The sequence below is a fragment of the Rhinatrema bivittatum genome, chromosome 6 (genome assembly GCF_901001135.1).
Source record: "Rhinatrema bivittatum chromosome 6, aRhiBiv1.1, whole genome shotgun sequence".
NCBI classification, from domain to species: Eukaryota; Metazoa; Chordata; class Amphibia; order Gymnophiona; family Rhinatrematidae; genus Rhinatrema; species Rhinatrema bivittatum.
Window position 1 is genome coordinate 179708719 of NC_042620.1, and position 20699 is coordinate 179729417.

The 20699-nt window shown below is 41.9% G+C and overlaps 1 protein-coding gene across 1 annotated transcript in view; it reads right to left on the minus strand.

Moving 5' to 3' along the window:
- Window positions 1-19661, minus strand: part of MAP3K13 (mitogen-activated protein kinase kinase kinase 13) — a 172532-nt gene extending 152871 nt beyond the window's left edge. Inside the window, exon 1 of the mRNA XM_029606205.1 lies at window positions 19381-19661. The gene's annotated coding sequence lies outside the window, so the exon portion shown is untranslated. The remainder of the gene's footprint in view (window positions 1-19380) is intronic.
- Between the last annotated feature and the right edge of the window lie 1038 nt (window positions 19662-20699).

The window sequence follows — 20699 nt, forward strand, 5'->3', positions numbered from 1 at the left end:
TATTACAGGAGGACGATATATGCATTAGAACATATCTGACCCCTTCAATTTTAATGAAAAAACAGGGGATAATCTTAAAAGAATCTCTATAAATCAATATCAACCCACCTACCCTTCTATCCCCCTTGGACTCCAGGACATGAGTATCCATGATAACAAATCTGATTGGCAACACAATCCTGGTCCTTTACCCAGGATACCAAACAATAAACAGCAGTGTCCACAATTGGGCCACATGGCATCAGTATTTTATTGTGCACCAATCTAATATTAATCATTACACAGCTTCAGCTCTCCCTCACTGTAACCAAAGCTTGGCCCTTCAAGATCATGGGAATAGAAAAGTTATAAATTGGAAGCTGGAGAATATATGCTTTTGTTATAGAGGTTCCCCCAGCTGTAATCAAAAAAGCAGCACCTCGATAATCAAGACATGGTCCCAGGGAGGATGATAACTGATAAAACAAGGAATCTGGCTGTGTTTTGATTACATGTCTTTTATTCTTTCATATATTGCATATCTATTGTGTGTTGTTACTTTTGTAGACCATGTGTTCAGAATTGCTACATATGGCAAAAAAAGATGAGTGGTGAACAAAAAGTTGATGTGCTATGTTAAGGAGGGGTGTGAATTACAGAAATTGTATATAGTTGTACTATGTGGAACAAAAAGTGGTCATCAGTAATTAATGATTACTAATGTAGTATTGTTGAATCCTGCATTTTCTAGTCACTCTACACTACTGGGAATCCACTGTGTAATTGGTGTGTATGTGAGAACATTTTGAAAGCATGTGCAGCCAGTTATTTCAGAGGGAATGCCTGAATACCTAAAGAGTTCTGAATGTATTAGGTCAATTAGCTGGCGTAATGGACCATAGGTGGGGACTCGCTATAAATGAAATATTCCTTTTGGTGGTTAATGTTGCAAATCTTGTTATGTAACTTCAAATAATCATAGGCAACTCAGATGGACTACCTCCAAACTGGTCCTACCTTATATACAAGGCAGTAGTTAAACAGGTTGCATTCCACAAGAAACAATGAATTGTTGTAGTTCTCAACAGGGAACTCCTTTTGCCAACCTCCATTTGCTCTAGTAGAAGAGTTAGGGAGATTTGAGCGTGTGACTTATTGAACAGAGGATCTCTTTTCCCCTCACATGCACACACCCTGATCTGGGTTGCAAATTACTCTACTCTATACATTTAGTGAAGACGGGGACCCCAGGTTTCTCACACTCCTAGTAGTTTATTCAAAAAAGATCCTCCAGTTTGGAGATTCTGCAATTATTTCCCCAGGAGTGTTAGGTCACCCAGCTAGAAGGTTTTCAATTGCTCCATGCTAGCTATAAGTGTTAACCTCTTCATCTCTATCTCTGTATGTCTAGAAATGTCCTGACCCACTAAGGTCCCTATTCAGGGGTTACACATTTAAAAAGTGTGTACAGTGTGAGTGACCTACAGGGCAGGTTTTGACAAATTATTTTCAGATCTAGGAGCCAGCCCAAAAACATAGGAGCCAGTGGCCGAGAAGCTGGAGAGTTTGAGGGGAAGTCTACCTCCATCATTGGGTTTCCCCATCTCAGATATGCTGCAGTTCCTTTAATGCACTGTTATGCAGCGCCCGTAGGAATGTGTGCCAAGCAACACCACCTGCAAACACACCATCAGCAGTGTGCTGCCTCCTCCCAATAGTTGCATTTGAGGCAATTACTTTCTTGCTTCACCTGTCACTGCTGTCCTAGTCCTCACCAATCACCTTCTCTCTCAGTTCCTCCACCCTGTCCCTCAGCTCTCTCTCTCGCTCATCTCCCCCACTATCCCCAACAGGCTCTATTGCTCTCACCCCTCCAGCCCCACAACATCCTCAATCTCCTTCTTGTTCATTCCCCCCCACCACCAGAAGTCTCTCTTTCTTTGCTCCACAATGAAGATGGTACCTCCCTTAGGCCCATGTGGGCCTCTGCTGCCACTTCCTCCTTTTCAGTCTGTGCAAGCCACTGATGTCACTTCCTCTTTCTCCGCCTCCTCCTCCCATTGGTCCACGCAGGCTGATGATCCATGTGGATCTTTAACCCATGTGGAGAACTGATACCTCCTCTTCCAGGGCTAGACATACCCTGGGCGCTGCAAGAAAAGTTCTAGTCACCATGGTGACCTGGCACCCGGGATTTGTTGAACCTTGCTACATAATATGAAGGGTGCTAAATGGGCAAAAGGGAGGCTGCCAGGACTTTCTCCTGGTCTGAAATGGAGAACAGATGGCAAATAAAAGTTGCATATCTTGTTGATTGAATAGCCATTTGTGGACAAGAGCAGAGGCGGAGCAGAGCCTAAAAATGGAAAGTAGAGGTGGGCTCTGAATCGGGCACATCTTGAATATCTTTTTTTGGCTCTCTCTGAATAAATTTTAAATAGTTTGAAATAACTTCAAATAGTGGCTGAATATTCACTTTGACAACAGGTTTTCTTGAATGTTTACTGTTATTTGTCCAGTGGAGGTGAACTTAGGGTGCATCAAGTGCAGTTACTAGAGGCAAAAACATAGGGACGGTAACTTTAAAACAAGCTAAGGGCACTCATACGTGTGCATATGGGCGCGCAAGAACACATATGCACAAATTTTCACTCGTGCGCGCTATTGCGCACATATGATTTAAAATACACCTACAGCATATGTATATGTTCTCCTAATTTAAATGGTAACTTGAGCAAACATACTTTGTGTATCTTCCTTAGGTCTTTGTTGGCTTTAACGTGTGCAGATAAGCGGATTTTAAAATGTGCTCGTGTGAAGGCCATTCCCAGTTTTACCCATTAAGCTACCAGTTTGCCCAATCTTTCTCAAGGTCATCCAGGCCCCTCTGGTTTGTCTGCACTCCCCCCAGCTGGCCCAGACACTTCCCTCAGTCGATTTAGGCCTAAACAGAGATTTATGCAGACTTACACCTCATCAGGAGTAGCAGTAAACATGCGCAGCTAACAGCCTGCCACGTGCTGCAGCCGCCAGATTTAAAATTCAGATTTATCACGTACATTTTGGTCCTCCCCTGGAACACCCCCAACTCCACCTCGCTTGTTTTTTTTGGGGGTTTTTTTTAACTCACACACCCACATAATTTGTGGCTTTTAAAGTACGCGTTGCTCGCACACGTCCCAGATTCTCATGTATATGGGCCTTTTAATGCGAGCAGTGCTTTTAAAATTGACCCCGAAATGCATAATATAATATAACAAAAGTGAGAAGTATGAGCTTGAGTTTATTCTACTTCACGTCAATACAGAACTATACTAGAAATATTGTAGATGCCTCACTCAAAGAGATGATAGTAGTACAATGATACACCACAACTGAGAACATTGCTTCACAATGGAGGATAACAATATTCTCTCCCCTTTCCAGTTCGGCTTCAGGAAATCACAAAACACTGAAGCACTTCTAACATCGTTATCCGACACCATCCTTCTTAATCTCGAAAAAAAACAACCATACCTCCTTGCTCTTCTTGACCTATCCGCCGCATTCGATACAGTCAACCATTCCATCCTACTCGAACGGCTATCCGATATAGGAATTCAAGGAGAAGCGCATAACTGGTTCCAATCGTTCCTGGAGAACAGATTCTACAAAGTAAAAATCAATAATGAAGAATCGCATCCTATCAAATCAACTCGAGGAGTACCTCAAGGATCATCTCTCTCCCCTACGCTTTTTAATATTTACCTGCTTCCACTCTGCCACTTACTCTCTAACCTCAAGCTAAAACATTATATTTTCGCAGATGACATCCAGATCCTCATGCCCATCACAGAATCACTGCAAAAAACTTGGGCACATTGGAACAACTGCTTACAAGCTATCGACACCCTGCTATCCAGCTTGAACCTCATACTCAATCCAAACAAAACAGAAATCCTCATCATCTCACCTGACGAAAACCATACCCTTACCAACTCCCAAAGCGCTACACAATTCTCAAAACTAACTATTAACCACTCCACCTCCGTCAGAGACCTAGGGGTGCGTCTCGACAACAAATTCAACCTTAAATCCTTCATTACCAACACAACTAAAGAATGCTATTTCAAACTCCAAGTGCTAAAAAATCTTAAACCTCTTCTTCACTTCAGTGACTTCCGGCTAGTAGTCCAGTCCATAATTCTGTCTAAGCTGGACTACTGCAACTCTCTACTGCTAGGCCTTCCAGCCTTATCCACAAGACCTTTACAGATGGTGCAGAATGCCGCAGCGAGACTACTCACTAACACAAATAAAAGAGCCCACATAACACCTATTCTTCACAGCCTTCATTGGCTTCCTATAAAAGCTAGAATCACCTACAAGACTTTATCAATGATCCACAAGGATATCATGGGCATTGCCCACCTAAATCTAAACTCACAACTCCGCCCTCACACTTCACAAAGACCCATCAGGCACAACTACAAAGGTTCCTTATATGCTCCCCCGATCAAAACCAAACGAACAAAACGAGCACTCTCCACAGCCGGGCCCACCCTCTGGAACTCATTACCGCCGGATCTTCGCCAAGAGACTTGTCATCCAACTTTTAAGAAAAACCTAAAAACGTGGCTTTTCAGGCAAGCCTACACAGAATCACAAGATCACTCCGACACCGGTCAAAGAGAAAAATAGTCCAACATCAGATCCTCGATCAGCCATACTCCCCTCAAGATCTAACCACGTCAGATCTGAACAACACACCTGTTTAAGACTCCTTCTCTGATTCATCAGTCTCCTTTTACTCATGCATAACTCTGACTTTGCACAGCAACAAGGTCTATGTACCCACATATCACAATTTAGACTACCCCTCTAATTATTCAAGATATATACTCATGCCTTAAACATCCTTTGTATTTATCCACGTCCTGTTGACGAGTTATTATTATTATTATAGTCTATGTAATATTTAATTTGTATTATTTATTTATTTTTATATGATATGTTATATGTTACTCATATGTTAAGAAACGCTGTTTAATGTAACGCCTTTATTGCGACAGTTTTGTTCTATGTAAACCGACCTGATTCGATACTTGTATTGAGAATGCCGGTATATAAAAATCCGAAATAAATAAATAAATAAATAAATAAAATTTGGGGCTGGGTTCATGCTAGCACGTCGTTCGCAGGCTCTGGTGTGGATTTGGAGATAATGAATAAATACACACTGAAGTAATCTTCTAAAAGGATTCTGAATATTTGACATGTAACCCAGGCATCTTCTCTGGTTACCAGTAAGTCCTGGGTGTTTAGTATCAGTCCACTAGCTGAAGTGGGATGGATAATGAGAGGATTAATTCAAACATAGCCCCTCCTTCTGTGGGGTCTGGAATGGCAGTTCCACTTGCAACAGTATTTAACTGCGCCCTTGCTACAGCGTGGGAATCAGTCCTTTGAGTTGTGAACAGTGTTTGGAGGTAGAGAGGAGCTTAGGTTTTGTTATTTTACAGGCCCAGCCAGTTTAGCCAAGCAAGCCCTCTTTAGTGGTCCTAGCCAGGGTTGGGAGGGTTTCCGTCCAGCCAGTACACAACCTGTCTGGTGGGAATTATCCCTCTGAGTGCATTTTTTTTGAATTTGAACAGACTGTGATACATTACAGGAGGACCTTGCAAGACTGGAAGATTGGGCATCCAAATGGCAGATGAAATTTAATGTGGACAAGTGCAAGGTGTTGCATATAGGGAAAAATAACCCTAGCTGTAGTTACACGATGTTAGGTTCCATATTAGGAGCTACCACCCAAGAAAGAGATCTAGGCATCATAGTAGATAATACATTGAAATCGTCAGCTCAGTGTGCTGCAGCAGTCAAAAAAGCAAATAAAATGTTAGGAATTATTAGGAAGGGAATGGTTAATAAAACGGAAAATGTCATAATGCCTCTATATCGCTCCATGGTGAGACCACACCTTGAATACTGTGTACAATTCTGGTCGCCGTATCTCAAAAAAGATATAGTTGCAATGGAGAAGGTACAGAGAAGGGCAACCAAAATGATAAAGGGGATGGAACAGCTCCCCTATGAGGAAAGGCTGAAGAGGTTAGGGCTGTTCAGCTTGGAGAAGAGACGGCTGAGGGGGGATATCATAGAGGTCTTTAAGATCATGAGAGGTCTTGAACGAGTAGATGTGACTCGGTTATTTACACTTTCGAATAATAGAAGGACTAGGGGGCATTCCATGAAGTTAGCAAGTAGCACATTTAAGACTAATCGGAGAAAATTCTTTTTCACTCAACGCACAATAAATCTCTGGAATTTGTTGCCAGAGGATGTGGTTAGTGCAGTTAGTGTAGCTGGGTTCAAAAAAGGTTTGGATAAGTTCTTGGAAGAGAAGTCCATTAACTGCTATTAATCAAGTTTACTTAGGGAATAGTCACTGCTATTAATTGCATCAGTAGCATGGGATCTTCTAGGTGTTTGGGTAATTGCCAGGTTCTTGTGGCCTGGTTTGGCCTCTGTTGGAAACAGGATGCTGGGCTTGATGGACCCTTGGTCTGACCCAGCATGGCAATTTCTTATGTTCTTATGCCTTGCTGGAGCCTGTTCAGCTCCTGGGTTCAGGGAATGGGGAACCCTGGGTCTGCACCGGAGCAAGTTAGCGAAGACCTGCCCCCCCCCCCCCCCCAATAGCCTCAGTGAGAAAGCGGGTGACAATGACCTTCTGTAAGGAGCAATCCTGGTGTTATCTTCAGTTTTTAAGAAGATTAAGTGTAACATTCAGGAGGAAGTTTTGACTGCCCTTCCTGCCTGATTTGGAGTACAGGAAGTCCTGCTCCAAGGAACCCTCCCATCAAGGATTTGAAGAAGAGATCTAAGGCCTGCAGTAAGAGCAAAGAAGGGGTTAATCAACTAACTGTGAGTAAAAGGAAAACCTAATACCAGTGAAGCCAACTATCTGGTGCTTCAATCAACCTTGGGGAGAGAAAGAGATTTATCTTTCTGTTCAGAGACAGAGATAGAGTATTCTTGCCAGGTGGAAGGGGTGGTTTCTGCCCATCAAAGGACACCCTGCCCACCTGGGGGACCTATTTTTCCAAGTCCAGGATGGTAGGAATTCCCTTGGCTTGCCTGAGATATTCCTACCCAGAATCAGGAGAACACTGTAAAAACCATTGTGCTGCTGTGGATCAAAGAGTCGTGCCATTTCCCAATTATTGTCTTCAGAAAAGAATTATTTTTTTGAACACTAACACAGTGACTCCAGCGTGGTTATTTGGCACTCAGTGCACGGGAAATAAAAAAGTATCCCTCTCCCAGGGATACCTAAAGAGTTAGCCACCCCGCACTGGGCACCGAGAGGACTCCTTTCATCCCCCAGTCAAAAGAGCCTATACTCTGAGAAGGGAGACTGGAGAGCTAACCTGGGTTCCTGCCCCAAAGAGTACAAATAAGTTTATGTACCTATCTGTACCAGAGCTATACATTAAGGAGGGCTTACAGCCATCTTCCCTTACATCAACACTCTGAAGAGTAACCCATGTGGATTCTGAAATGTATTTATTCTTTGAGTACCATACTTTTGAAGTAGGTCAAAATCAGATACCAAATGAAAAGCTTGAGAACCACAGACCAAGAGGACAGAAGTAAAGATGCCAAATGATTTGATGATCCAGGACTACACAAAATTAAGCTGTATGAAAACCCATGCACCACAATATCTGTAACGCTGAGAAGCACGCTCATAAACAAGCCAAAGACAAGCAAGCAAAATTAGTTGAAACTGACTGGATTACTCCTTGGTAAGATTTGAAAAAATAAAGGAAAATGGAGGATTCATCTGGAGCCTTGAGATTTAAGTCATTGTAAATAACTGAATTTACCAATACTTAAAGACCACAAACACAAAACTGTGTGAAGCTGAATAACCAGGCACATCGAGAGGTTACTGGCAGCTGCATCATGATATGCTGGCATGGGGATAGAGAAGAAGTACAATGGAAGATTGAAACAGTATTTTGACAGTGACGGTGGAATGAAATATCTACAGAAAATATAAATCATAGAGGGACAAAACAGATCAAACACTGGAGTCATATCCTTAGTGAAAAATTCTGTCAAGGTCGACAACATTAAGTTGAATATGACATCTGGTATAAGGATGGGGAGAACTCGGAGATATTTTATTTTATTTATTTATTTATTTAAAATAATTTATTACCTGTGTCCGCCAATGTTCAGGGTGGGTTACAAAAATACAATCATAATCAAATAAAATAAAAACAAACATTTAAAACAATAAATAACATACAGGATATAAAAAATAAAAGGGGACGGACTGGCCTGAAGGATAATATCTAAGTGAGAATAAACGGCAGACAGCAAAGGGTTTGTGCTCCCCTTCGTGCTAACTTTCGTGCTGTGTGTAAAATAAGTGTAGTTATGTTTGTTATTTAAATAACCTCTAATAAGCTGTTTAATAATTTTGCTTTTACATTTGTAATTCTAGATGTTCTATGTATTCGACCAAGGAATTATATTTCCTGCTTGTTCAGTTTTCAGTGTAAACCGGCCTGATTTGCATTTTATGCAAGAAGGACGGTATATAAAAATTAAAAATAAATAAATAAATAAAATATAGAATAAATAAATCAGAGTTGTGGAACTTTATGAAATGTTCTAGATATTTTACAAATAATTTCAGTATTGCAAAATACTTTGTTTTTCCTAGTTCTCCTTCTACCCAGTGCTTTGTGTTGAGGGTTAGATAATCACAACCCACCATAGTGACTGTGACCAATTCTTGGCAGAGTACTTGCAGAGATTTGCCGATGCTTTCTGCAGCCCACAGCACCTGATCTTCCCTAGTGATAGCTCATCCAGCTATTAGCCAGGCCTGAGATCTAATGAGGTCAGGTTCACCCACAATAGTGTTTTAGGGTTTCTTTAAACTATACCAAAAGCAATGAAAACTATTCCATCTTACTATAAATGTAAGCTTCTGATCGGACTTACAGAACCTCCCCTGTTGCTCTTGTCATGCCTATTTTTACCCTGTAGCCTGTAGCTGTGGGCAACTCTGACAATCAAGGACTCTTATAAACAGCACAGGAAGCGGAGAGAACTTATCCATGGGTGAAATATGTCCCTGATTTTGCTAACGCAAGTTAGCAAGGAGAGGGACACTGGAGACAACAAACTCCATACTGTTGGGTTTCTTTTGCGAAATATCAGACCCTCCAAGTTTTAGCATACTTTACTTTTGGCTACCCAGGTTCTTCTATTCCTGTTTGCTATACCAAGGGTCAGACATTTTTGGCCCTGTGCACATGTAGAGAAGTTTATAATGAAATTCTGACAACAATGCACCACTAAGGAGTCTTACCTGGAACACATGAGATGGTGGCTAGCACATGCACATGTTCATCCTGATGGGAAACTTGTTTGAATACAACAGGTCCTTTCTACAGACCAAGGATCCATCAAGCCCAATATCCTGTTTCCAACAGTGGCCAATCCAATCTTTAAACAAGTGTCTTAGGGAACTGAACTGCAAAGCCTTTTTCAATGAAAGCTTTTTCAATTTAGTTTTGATAAAGGCAAAGTCCAAAAATAATGTTCATAGAACAGCAAAAATAATGCATCCTAGTCAGAGGAAAAAAGTAGCCAAGATGGCGCTGTGACCACATACACTGCTGAATCACAGTGGCTCCTCGGTTATAAATCAACGCCATTGCTTGCTTTTCATTTTTGGTATTAATGATGCACTTAAAATTATACTGAGAGAATTTTATCTGCATTGTACAGTCTGTAACATTTGATTAAAAGTACATCTGGTGCTTTGCTTTTTTGAATCAATGGAAAAATGTTCAGTAAAATGTAGCTTTCAATATAAGTAGCCAGTATGTTGGCTACAGAACACCACTTTTAAATGAACAAGATTGTATGCTGAAATGGTTCTCAAATTTGGGGCCTTATGGTACTCAGTCAAGTCAAGATGGCCACATGAGACTAGAGTGATTTGCATATTCTGGTTACCATGATAACCAGACCTGTTTGGGGCCACAAAAGGCCAAAGCTGAGAATCATTGTGCCATATGAACCCCTTCTGGAAGAGAAATAATTTAAAAGCAGTATGACAAGATTCTGTGCTGTATTTCAAAAGCCCACAGAGCAAGCAGTATATGTTGGACTGTAGAGAGCGTCCCCTCACAGCCAACAGTGGAACAGCGCAGGACCCGACAGACAGATGCCACCAGAGCCTTAAGAATATTATATGCTCTCAACGCCTTGTTTCTTTATGTAATCTGCCTTGGGTCAAATGTTTACAAATAAATAAATACATTTATACATATAGACTGATTCGTTAAACTATTCTCCTGAACTCCTGAGAAAAGCTATGCTAGTAAGAGAGATGCAAGTGAACTTACCGCCTACTCAGCTGCATCTGACTCATACATATTTTCTATGATGCCACAAATACCATCACAAATTGCACATACACCAAACAGACTGCATTCTATGGATGAAGGTAGGTATTATTTGTAGCTCGATTCTGAACACGGCTGGTCTGAGGCAATGCAGGGCAGCGGTCTGAAAATGATGACCCAGCAGTAAAATTTGTAACTGGTACATGGTGGGTGATACCACATGTTGCATTTACTTTTGAAATATTAAGCAGCAATTGAGGATATGGCTCTCTTTTAAAAATGTATGGCACCAAGAACTCAATTAAAAAATTATGGCAATAACAATCTCTGTCTTAGAGACACCGAATACTGACCAATAACGCAATAGGGCAATTTCCAAAGGCCCATAGCATTCTCCCCTAGCCTCGGATGGGTGGTTAGGGTCTAATGATCCTTATTGCCCTGGTGCCTAGATCACCATCAGTCTGTCCCTGATTACTGAGAAACTGAAGCAAGCCATGGTGTACAGTAAGTGAGCATAAAGTCACAGCAAGAAAAGTGGCGGAGTCCCATTGACTTACAAACAGTACCATTGATGGGAGAATATACAACTGGAAGAGTGAAGCACAGGAAGTATATAAAAAATAAATTTAGAATAAAAATATTTGAACATAAAAAATGTATATATAAAAAAGTATTTGGTGAGACAGATGGATGATCCTTGTTTAGGCAAAGTTAAATATCAGCTGCTCAAATGAAAACTATGTTCAGGCTAGGCTGGGTTTTTTATGTTTTTGCAAGGTTGAATTTTATTTGCGCAGTTATTTTTATGCTTCATGTTTTTTTATTATTTGTATGTTTTTTGTATTTATCTTATATGTTGTTTTTAACTGTTTTGAACTCTGATCTTTGTTTTATCATGATTTTATTGTGTATGCTATGTAATCTCCATTGAATTTTAGATATGTGCAGAATATAAATTGTTGCAATAATAAATATATTTGTATAGCTAGCTATATCTATATAATATATATCTCAGTACGCAAAAATCAGCCTTCAAGGATAATGCAGCGAGGCATAGGGGATTAAGAGAGGCAGAGACAAAAATCAGGATATACTGCAGCAGAACTGGTGATATGCTGGAGGGAGTCCCTTTTTAAATTATTTTATGAAAATAGGGTCTCACTGAGTGGCATGGAGCAGAGCTGGATAAAGCCCCTTGAAAAGAAATAGGGAGAACATAATTGAGCAGAACTACTGAGATACCAGAGCAGTGCTGAAATCAATCTAAAGAGACAGCGTAGGTAATAGTGATATAAGTCATCTCAAGGAGGACATTAGAAGAGTCTTCATATAGAGCAACAGAAAGGTTATTCACCACATGGATGGAACATTTTGCAATGCTATTAAAAATAACCCCAAAAACCAGATTATAACCTCTCCAGGAAGTTGTTGCAGGAGATGTGGTAAAGGGTTACTTGCTCAAGAGCTTTTCTGAGGAAAAATGAAGTTAAAAAAATAATTAGTCTTAAGAGCTGATAATAAAGGAGGATTTAAAGGAATAGGAGGTGACTTTCTACTTTGAGGAAATCAGGCAAGGCATGAAAAGCAATTGGCTGATTGGCGATAGTAGTGATATGGTGTGTGCAGCTAGGATCACAAAGCAAGGGAAACAGTTTTGACGGGCAAGGGACTGACAAAGCAAGGAATTGTTTCGTTATTACAGCAGGATGACTTTTTTTTTTTTTATTATTTTTATATACCGACATTCGATCTCAATAGAGATATCACACCGGTTTACATCCAGGTACTGTAGGTACTGAAGACTCAGAGCTATAGCAAGGTTTGAAGATGTGTTAGTTTTGTTCAACGTTCCAGGAGGATGTTCCATTCTCATCACTTTCTGATCCTGGGGCAACCCCAGTACTTCTATGCTCCTCCCACCTAATTATCTAGCTTTACCAAATGCCCTCATGCCCTGAGCAAGACGACTGGTGCTTCCAGCCTTTAAAGAGCCTCATTTACTAAGCATGTCTTTCCTTTTTCTGTTTATGGGAAACATATTTAACAATCAGGCTCTAAGACAGAGACTACCACCTCAAAAGTCTCAGCCGCATCCCTATCTCAGCCTGTGCAGGATGAAAACTACAGAAATAGTAAATATCACAAAATCAAGTTACTCTCAGGATCAGAAAAATGCACAAATCACTTGGCCAAATATGTTTTCCCCTACAAGTCATGCCTATGGCAGAACATGTAAGCCTGGCCTTAGAACACTGTAGAAATAAACAGGAAAAAAAACCACACAAGTCCAAGTTCCTGCATTTTTTATCCCAATTCTACAAAAATCTGCTCTTCATGCTTTCTCAATATAAATTTGTAACACTTTCTGTATCTTTTCCAAGTAAACCTCCTTCAGTACCTTAAAATCTACTTTTTGTTTTTGCAAACAATGAACCATGTAGAATAAAAGAATAGATTAATCCATACCAACTATTTGTGGGTATTTCTAAATAATTATTATACATTTTTAATATTAATTATTCTTAGCTCATTAACTGTAAATAATTATTATAATTGTTGTTTATTAATTATTCCTAGCTTGTTAACTGAAATAAACAGATTTAAAGGGGAAGGAGCACTGATTATAGGTAAATTGCTATAATCAAATTATTCATGCTTCTTTTCAATTAAGAGAACTTTTGAAAAGAAACTATTAAACATCAGCTAGATCTGTCCAAAGCATGGTATGACAGTCTGAAAAATCTCCCCTCACAACAAAATCATCGCTACAAAATAAGTGAACCATTCTTTGCATATCTTTTTCATTTTCCGTAAGCTATGCCTTAGCAGCCTCTGAAGAACAAATAAGTCAGATAAAAACTAAAGAGCTAGTGAGCTGAGGGGCTGGATGTGTCACAGAGCACAAACAGTCTCTGGAGGACAGATTACAATCTGGACTCCAGTTTTCTCTTGCACACCTGAAATGGTACACAGAAGCAGCTTACTGCTCACCTCAGCAATACTTCTTACCAAACACTTCAACCAAGTACTGTAGTATTACATAGAGCTGCCATGTCATCATCTTCCTCAGAGCCTCTCTTGCTCTCCTCTAAGACTGCACTTTATTCCTGCTCAGAGGAGTCGCCCTGGACCCAGAATGCCCTGTGTTAAGATGGACTGGGCCCAGACTGCAGGGACCGGTCTATTAAGGAGTTCTTGGGGTTTCTATAGTGCATTATTCCACATACCCTCCCCCCTCAGCTCAATTTTGCCCAACTGAGCATCTGCCCCCACCAGTGCTATGTTCCACAGTAGAGCTCTGCCAAGCTTGCCCTTGGGTCCTGTCTCATTCTGGGACAACCTTTTTCCAATCCGATCCCCACCTGCCTTAAGGTACGGGGTTCCAAACCAGGGAATGCCTTGCACTTTACCCGCTGGGGATTCCTTTTATCAAGGGTAGCTTCCTCCTCTACCAAAATAACCCTCCCCAACCTTTTGGGTTTTTGGATGAGGCTTTCTTTCACCCCCTCAAACACTCTCAGTTAGCCCCAGAATCCAATTCCCCAGAAGGTCCTCTTCACCAGTCTCTACTGGCATCTTGTCCAGGCTGAATCTCCAAGAACTCCATTTTCTCGCCAGTCCTGGTTTTCTCAGTCTCTTTCTCTTACCGATGGGTAGCGGCCGAATTTTCCACAAACTGGTCTGGCTTCTCCTCCATCTCCTGGACCTCTGGGCTCCAGACCTCTATACCGCCTCAGTGTTGTCCTCTTGTTCTGGTTTTACCCGCTCGGCTTCCTGTGTCACACCGCCCTCGGTGAATGGGTTAGTCATATTAGAAGGATGCTGCCTCCTGTCCTCCCATAGAAATCCATACCGCCCGTTCCCATCACAAATTCCCTTGTACCTGTGCCATATTTATCATGAGTCCCTTCACAGGTCTTTTATATTCTTCTCTTGTCATGCACTGAAATTGTCCTTGCCCGTCTGGGTTTTGCTCTACTATCTGTTCCAGGAGAGCAGTTTCTGGGTTCTCTGGCACACTGCTTAGGCTTAGTCATCACTAGCTCCCCTGACGCTTCATCAGGCTTCATTGTAGCGTCCTCTTAAGGCCACTTTCAGGGATGCTCCTGGTCAGCCTTGATCATTACTGGCTCCAATGACACTTTTCCAGCCTCTACGACTGCTCCATTTTCAGGCCAGTCTCTGAGATGACCCAAGTCAGCCTTGACCAAGCCAGTCTTCTCTTCTTTTTGTAACTCCCAGCCTTTGTGCTTTGGGAGGTTACAGTTCCAATCAGGCTCCTCAGAGGCTTGCTGCGCTTCCTCCATTTTCAGGCTATCTGAGGTTTCCGGAGCGGGTTGCCAGTTCACTCACCACCATAGTGTTCTCTCTGGTGACTTGCCTTAGCTCCGCCTCCCATTGGATCACCTCTGTTGCAATCTCATTTAGTTCGGCGACCAGCTGCCACCATTTAATCCTGCCTTCCTCTCTCTGGGCATCTATGGGATCTGGGAGTGGCTTTGCTGGCCCCACTGACTTGGCTGGCCTTTCCATCTGCCTCACCTCCAGTCTCAGGTTTTCCCCAGGAAATAAACCCCTGCAGGTATCTCTCCAGGGATAAGATAACAAAAAAAACCCAGCTGGCCTGTCCAGTCTTTACTCACTGCTTGACTCCTGACTAGACAGGCGGGGATAGCCCCTTTGGCTTTTTGCCAAAGCTGGGTGTGGATGAGTGAGGCCCCAGGAAAAGAAGGGAAAAAAACCTCTGAAGTCTTTTTTTCCCCTTCTTTTTGTGCACTTTTACACTAGTGTGTCTCTGTGCACTGCTTAGAGTAAACACTTTACTCTACTCTACTCTACTCTAAAAAAAAACAAAACTTCTCTCTTCCTTCACTTTGAAGCAGAGTTCCTGCAGTGCAGACACTTTCTACAAACTCTTCTCTGTCCAGGCACTTCTAGGAGGCTTGGACTTCTGCCTGTGCAGATGCTTAGTGCAGAACATTCCCGACCTGACACGATATGTCACAGAGCTCGAGCAGTCTGTGGCTGGCTGGAGGACAGATTACAGTCTGGACTCTAGCTTTCTCTCGCATACTTTTATTAAATATCTCATATAGTACATAGAAGCAGCTTACCTCAGCAATACTTCTTACCAACTGAGCGGGATTTAAATAAAGCTGCTGTCTCCTCATCTTCTCCAGGGCCTCCCTTGCTCTCCTCCGAGTCTATGCTTTATTCCTTCTCAGAGAAGACACTCTGGATCCAGAATGCCCTGTGTTAAGAGTGGACCAGGCCCAGACTGCTGGGACCGGTCTATTAAGGAGTTCTGGGGGTTTCTATAGCGCACCCTGCCACAGATGTCTTAGTAGATTTGGTACCAGAATGCTGAACTCTTTTGCCTCCTTGTCACGAGTTGGAAAGTTGTTACCTTTTGAAAGATGCCGGGTGACATTTCTGAACTGACACAGCGCTATTAGTGTACTTCCTTTTAGGAAGATGTCCACATGACTGAAACCACCATTCACAACTGGCACGAAATGACTGCACTGGAAGTTTCATCAAGAAGGTCAAGGACTGAATTGTTATTGAAAATGAACTGCCTGCTCACATTATCTAGACATCCTTGCAGAACAGGTTTGAGGAATTTTGGCAGGGCAGTGTACAGCTAGTGCAATGTACCTATTCTATAGGGCTTCAAAGAGTAATTTTCAGCGACCCACAAAGGACCGAAGTCTGCTTGTATAAAGTGATTGCAGAGTTTAGCCAGAATTTTGAAAGTACGCTTATGCGCATTTGCATGTGGGGCTGCCTAAGACCATGTAGCGTGTGATGCAATTCATACAGAATGCAGCCGCAAGACTTATTATGGGTACAAAAGTTAGTGATAGTATTACATCCAAACTTAAGGAACTTCATTTGCCCCTGGTATGGTTCAGAGCTCAGTTTAAAAATGTAACCATGATTTAAAAGTTCTCTAAACAAAAATCCCTTTAGCCTCAACAAGCTACAATTCAGCACACTTCTGTGCGTCTTCTGTGATTGTCAGGGCAGAATCAGTTAGTTATTCTGCCATTTACAGGAGACACCTTCCAGGGCATTCTCCTGTGCAGGACCTGTTCTGTGGAAAGCCCGTTGAGGAAATAAGTGGATTATTTTAAGTTTTATATGATTAAGTAATATTTTATGTTTTTAGATGTGGCAATAAGGGGTAATAGTTACAATCTGACTGTGTAATGACATTTTTTAAACTTTTATGTTCAATGGTTGTGTGTTATCAATTTAATGAAATTATGAATGTTATTTTGTGATCTGCTGTAATGGGATTGCTTCTGACTATTCTGACTGAGGAGGTACTTAGAGGTTAGGCCTTTGATGAACTCAGAGTTTTCACACAGACACACATCACATGATTGTAACTACTGCGAGAGAAGTGGTAAACACCAGGTGCGCAGAATCAGATGTGAGAGGGTCAGAATTACAAGAGACTGCTTAGACTGTATTTTGGGAACACTGCATGCATTTCTCATAACATAGTTTCAGATATACATCTAGAAAAGGTATAAATGCCAGAGGGACAGGCAACTGATAACAGCTAAAGGAGATCACTTCCCGGACATGATAGAGTAGACTGATCCTTTAGAAATATAAGCTTTCCTGTGTATTCTCTTTAGTATTATCTGATTGTATTTATTATCTATTCTATCCTCTTAATGCTATCAGAAAGACCTGGAACCGTGACATACTGAGTCAGAGTGTGTAGGTGAGTATTTGAGTGGGGAATAAGCTCCTGGGTTCAAGCTCCCGGGTATAACCTCAGTAATTGTGTGTATGTGTTTACATTGGGAAAGCCCCCCAGGTAGGCCTGTGTGAGTGCAGGTGATGAGTCCCTCTGGTAACTCCCAGCGTAGACCCCAGTAAGATTAGCCCCTGGATTCAAGCCCCAAGGCAGAATGCCAGTGGGCACGGTCTGAACCCAGAACATCTGCACTGGACAACTTATTGGAAGATTATGGAATACGAGAATGTGCAAATCAATAAAATATAGTCCGCTTTGAAAATTCCTGGGTGTGTACAGAACCAGTGGCAAGATACATGTGTGCATTTGTACCTGTTTGGAGCAGGTGTAAATGTGTGCAAGTAGTTTTATGCACATATTTCAGAAAATCAAATGTTGCGTAAATGGTTTCCCTGCCCCAGCTCCGCCCCCAAAATGGGCGTTAAAGTATCTTCATTATGTGCACAATGCCCTCCAGGCAATTTTCAAAAGGCCATTTATGCATATAAAATTTGGTTTATGCATGTCAATAGCTTTGAAAATTACTCCCTCACTTAGGCTTACTGGGTCTCATTTATATATAGTTATACCCTGGGGAATTATAGGCCAAGAAAAGCATAATTATGCACCAGAGTCAAAATTATGGTTATGTAAAAAAAAAAAATGCAGCCCAAACTATTTAGTGTTCATTTTAAATAATTACTTTCATGAAGTGATGAGAAACTCTGCCAGATTATCTCTATTAAGGTAATACCTTGCTTGCAGAATTCCCGTGCATGATTTATTTATTTAAACATTGTGTATACTGCACAGCCAGAAAAATACAATAAAAGTGGTTTACAAAATTATTTAGTAAACTTCACTAGAAAACAAACCAAAACCCCACACAAATGAGTTACATAGTCTTATAGTAAAATAGGGAACACAATGCTGGAGGATTCTAGCATAACTGACTATGCTAGTACTAGCATTTGTTCAATGGTTTCTGACTAACTCAGCATAATCCTATAAGCAGCTAAATAAAATTTGCTCTTGTTAAATGTCAGAAATGACTTCTGAATACGTAGTAGACGAAGATTATTATGGTAGCAATAAATGTAAAAACATAGCGGCTGCTTGGACAAGCATGTTAATAAGGATAACAAAGTGTCCTCAAAACTCATGGCGTGGATTAGAGATATTTCACTGTACTATATGGGCTGGATTTTAAAAAGGTTACGTTACGCGTATAATCGGTCTTACGCACACCGAGCCTATTTTAAAAAGGCCAGGCAACGCGAGTAATTGCCGCTGTGTCGAAGGATTGCATGCCAGCAGCCTGTCAGCGCACGCAACTTGCGCCTGCCCAGAGGCAGGCACAATAGCTAAAATAAAAATTGGGGGGGTGGGGGGGGTTAGAGTAGGGCTAGGGGGAGGAAAGGTTAGGGGAAGGGGTGGGAAGGTCAGGTTAGGGGGAAGGGAATGGGGGAATGCAGCGTGGCTAGGTGCATGCAAGGTGCACCCCCTTGCGTGCGCCGACCCCTGATTTTATAACGTGCACGCGCCTGCGCGCGTAAGTTATAAAAGCAGGTGTACATGAGCGCGCACTGGGTAGCTTTTTAAAATCTACCCCTATGTGTATTGTGCATTACAAACTGAAAGTGTTCAAGACAAATCTACTCTGGATACAAATGACATCCAACTGTATTATATGCTACAGTGCACAAAGGGCAATGTGGTACTGTATGTCTATAAAAAAAAATGCAACCAAAATGAACTGTATGTGTGTAACAACATTAATGCTGCAGAGAACTTGTATGGCAAACAAGAAGAGGAAGAAAAATAGAGACAAAAAAAGAGAAAAAGAAAATTTAAAAAATTGTATCAATTTAATTCTGGACTAATTAAATCAGGAAGTGTGTGTGGGAAGGGAGGGAAGTTGATCTGATGGTGCTGCCATGCAGAGGACTTGAGGTTGATTCTCAGATGAGGTCCTTCACGACTTCAGTCTAGCTGAGGCTGGGAATGCTGCAGCAGTCCCTGAGAGGAGAGAGCCCCAGTCATCACACAACAGTGATCAGATATGGGGCCCATAACTGCAGGATTATAAAAGGAGCCCTGGTGCACCCTTCCATGATGAGACAGTCCCTGAACTGACTGGGACAAGTGAGTTGAGAAGGGAATATAAAATAAGCGGAAAATCCCTGGGTAGTTGCAAATGTGAATGGGGTAAAAATGGTTACTTACTGTACACTCATTGGTAATCAGTGATACTGTTTCTTTAAATGAGACCGAACAGTTTCCAAGGCCGGAACTCAGCAGTCTTTTGTTGGGTGGGGTTAGCTGTCAGCCAGAAGTCGAGCTGGGAAATGTTAATAAGTGGGGCCGTGCACTGTCCCGGACAGAGATAGGGGAGCTTTGTTATGGATCCCGTTGCCATAATCTCTGCCTGTAGATGGTTACAGAGCGTGACTTAGGTAGCAGGAAACGTTTTATCGGGCTCCCTGCAGAGGCAAAGGGGAGGGCGCGTAAGCAACGAGGAACCCGGAAGTGACTGCAGGAAGGGGTCGCGCGGCTCCTGGGGGTCACAGCTGGCGCGTGTCGGGTCGGGGAGAGGGACAGCGCTCGCCCTGCTGAGGACACAGTTGAAGAGAGGGGCTGGGAGGTGGAGGCAGTTTATACAGCTGCTCCTGCCCTTAGGGGTTTGGGAAGGAGGGAGGGTTAAAGACAATTGGTGACAGGAAGCTCAGCGAAGAGGCAGCATTAAGAAGCTGCCAGAGTTCCCTCTATGTGTGCGCGTGAGAGCCATTGAGTCCGTGGAGGAGAGAAAGGGAATAATGAGTGGAGCAGAGGTTTAGAGCCTGCAGGGAGCGGGTAACTGATAGATGGGGAGACTTTAGTATTGCTGGGCTAAGAGACCGATTAAAAATAAACCGAAGAAACCACACCGGAAGAGTGGAAAGCTGCTTGTTAGTGAAATAAAGAAACTTGAGTTTTCAGTAGAAAACAGTAGCCTGTGAGAGGGGACAGTTCTTAAAAGCTTATGTGAAAAGGCTAAGAGACTCCCTGAAATAAATTATGTGGTGAGAAATTAAGAGTGAAAGAAACTGATTGAGGAGCGGGGAGGGGAAGACACTAAAAGAAAGCAAGGAAATTAAAGTGCATTCCTGCTGCTAAAAAAAAAAAAAAAAAGTACGAACAAATTGACAAATTGCCCCGTTTAAAAAAAAAAAAATCATTTTGAGATGCTGATCCTAGGTGCGAAAGACTAAAGCTGCATGAAACTGGGATTGTGAGGTTGGTAGGGCCACTATTGGGGAAACAAGGATCTACATTTAACATCAACTACCATCATAAAACACCCAAGTCATTGTGTAGCCGGTGGTTTACAGTAATGATTTTCTATTAGGTCATCAACCCGGAACCTTTTTTAACTTGCTTCCTTCTCCCCCTGGGAAAAAAGGAGGAGGAGGACACGGCTGCAGCTTACAGATCAGATTACAAAGAGATCTCAAAACCTTTAAGAAAAGTTTAAAAACATGGCTTTATAAACAAGCCTTTTACAA